The sequence below is a fragment of the Theropithecus gelada genome, chromosome 9, assembly GCF_003255815.1.
Source record: "Theropithecus gelada isolate Dixy chromosome 9, Tgel_1.0, whole genome shotgun sequence".
NCBI lineage: Eukaryota > Metazoa > Chordata > Mammalia > Primates > Cercopithecidae > Theropithecus > Theropithecus gelada.
The window spans coordinates 63732602-63735698 of record NC_037677.1 but is presented as its reverse complement, the minus strand read 5'-3'; positions in this window follow the sequence as shown (position 1 = coordinate 63735698).

The following is a 3097-nucleotide window of genomic DNA, read 5'->3' as shown; positions in this document are numbered from 1 at the left end:
AACATACAATTTTCTAGCCACTCTAGTCAAGAAGTAAAGCCCAGCAGAATCCCAGAGCAGCTGGGGTGGGCACAGGTAAGTGAGACACATCACAGCTGTCCTGGAAGCCTCTGTTTTGTCACCCATAAATGGTAAGTTGGGAGAGACCCTGGTTCCCAACCTGGGGTATTTGTCCTCAGGATTCACACGGGCACTATTGTCAGGAACTACTTCTAGCATCTAAAAACTCCAACATTATTCACAGTAGCCAAAAGATAGAAACAACCTAAGTGTCCACTGATGGATGAATGAATAAAATGAGGACTATCTAGACAATGGGATATTATTCAGCTTTTAAAGGAAAGAAATTCTGACACATGCCACAACATGGATGAACCTCGAAGACATTATGCGAAGTGAAAGAAGCCAGTCAAAAAGGATAATACTGTACGATTCCTCTTGTATAGAAGTACCTAGAATGGCCAAATTCACAGACAGAAAGTAGAATAGTAGTTACCAGGGGCTAGGAGGAGAGGGGATGGGGTGATACTCTTTATGGATACAGAGTTGCAGTTTGGGATAATAAAAAAGTTCTGAAAATAGATAGTGGTAATGGTTACACAACAATGTGAATATATTTAATTCCAGAACTGTACACTTAAAAATGGCCAAAATGGTAAATTTTGTATTATTTATATTTTATCACATCCACAAAGAAACAAACTCCCTACATACCCACAACGTCTCACTGCTTCATTAAAGCATTAAGTCACACCTGTTATCACTGAGATCTGAATGGGCAGGTATAGCCTAGAAGAAACAAAAACAACAGCAAAATATGTTAATTGTGATCTTCAGTGAGAGTTGAAGGAGTTTTTTGGGCAGTTATAACCTGTCAAAGCATGACATCTTTTGGGGGAGGATAAAGGGGCTGTGATGGAAAGGTTGGCTTGAGTGAGTACCTTGGTATCCATACCTGCCCCCAGCCCCAAATACTGATTTTGTACTTGGGGAGGCTATGCTAAAGGAGAAACACACCCCATAGGAGACACCAGATGGTGTCTTCAGACAGTTCACACCCAGCCATAGGGATAGGCATTTGGGGTTTGAGATGGCCCTTTCTCTGGCTTACTTTTAGAGCCTGGAGTCAGACTTCTTCACATAAATAGCCCAGAACCAGCTATTTATTCACATAAATAGCCCAGAACTCTCTGGCCTATGTGACACATGACACTGACACAGTACCAGAAATGCATGGCACCAGCTAATACCACTGAGGGGCAGGACGGCATACCCTCTCTGAGACCCTCATCCATCACCCCCAGGACAAAGTCATGATGGCTCTTGGCACCCTGCTCAGCATGAGGGTAAGAACAACTCAGGCCGGACATCACGAGAGTAAACACAATAGATTTCTTTCCAGACCAAGAGCTTGGGCACCAGGAGGGGCATTCTGGTTCACTGTTAGGCAAAAAACCTTTGGGGAAATTACCACCTCGCCCATCATGCCCACCTTCCTTGAAAGGCAGCATGCAGGGCGGGAAGAACAATCAGAAGACAAATTTTAATCTAAATCCTGCCCCTCTGTGGCCCTGGGAATTTGGCCCCTTTGAGCTTCAGTCACTTACTTACAATAACATTCAATCTCCTTCAACCTCATTACTATGGATTAAATGAGACAGTGTCTGGGGACATGCTTGGAGAATGTATTGTACAACTGCTTAGGAATTGTATTCTGCCCCTGTACCTGGAACTTAGAGTGGAGCAAACAGTAAACATTGTGTATCGGTTAAGGGAACAGAGCCTCAGAGCCCTGACCCCTGGAAGAGTTTCTTTTCTGTTTACTAAATTTCTAGCAACGTCGTGTTTTCTATAGAGGTGGGGGGAAATGTCCAGTTAACTGCAAGATGAAGGGGCCTGTGAAAGGACCCCCCCAAGGCAATCCCATGTGCCCCTGTCCCCTGGAAAAAAGCCACATTTCTTCAAGTTGATGCAGGGGTGCTGGGGGAAAGCCAGAGTAAACAGGGCTCTCCTGGTACGTCTTTAGGGCACACAAGTCATTTGTGCTGGGGAAGAGTTTAGTGTGTGTCCTTCAGGAGTCTCCAAAGGGCACGCCGGCTGCAGCTTCGGTTGACCAACTTCTCCCTCCCAGGAAGCAGGGAGGAGAGAGACCTTGGGCAAGGCTTTGTACCTGCAGCCCCAGTGAGCAGATGTTTCCCAGTGTGGAAAATGCATACCGTGCTTCCTCTTCCTCGTTGTCTGAGTACTTAAAAGGACACCTCCTGTGGCCCTGCAGCATTACAATGTCTGTGGCATTGTAAGTTCTTGCCTGGGTCTGGGAGTCCCTCCTCCGTTCTCTAAGCTCAGATCCAGAGGGCAAGACCTAGAGTGCCCTGCAACTGAGGCAGCCTCCCCAAGGCTCGTTCTGAAGCTGCCAGGCTCTGAGGACAATGGCTTCTTGGAACTTCTTGGAACAAACAAGACAAACCAACACATTAGAGCTAGCAGCGGGGGCACACCATGTTCTTCTAGAAAAGAATCAAGGGGAGTGGCTTCAGTGACGGAAAATGAGGGACTCCCTCACATGGACACAAAGCATCAAGGGACAGGCCGGCTTTGCTTTTCGCTTCTTCCTAGCTGCCTAATTAGGACTTACTCAGTTCACAGTGTTCTACCTTCCTTTCTGGGGCCCTCTTGGAGCCAGCTGGAGATGATAAAAACCACACAGGCATTGGAGTCAGATGGCTTCGCATGCCATTTCCACCTGAGAACCTTGGGCGAGTCACGTCTCCTCTCCAGGCCTCAGTTTTTGCATCTGTAGAAGAAAGAGAAGAAAGCCTATCTCCAAAGCGTTGTGACAATTCAGTGAGATGACGTTTGTCAAGCCCACCACACAGAAGGGTTTCAGGGCAAGTTGGTTCCTTCCTGTCCCCCGCATTTGCCTCTACTGAGGGTGAAGGCAGCAGAGAAGACATCACCAGCAGCCGCCCACCACTGCCTGGCTCTAGAGAGGGAGGCACCATGCATCCTCTCCTAACCTCACCAGGCCGCTGTCGCGCGCATGTATCTCGGGTCCAATTGGGGCCCTCAGGCAGGGGCCAGCCCTCCCGGGACCACC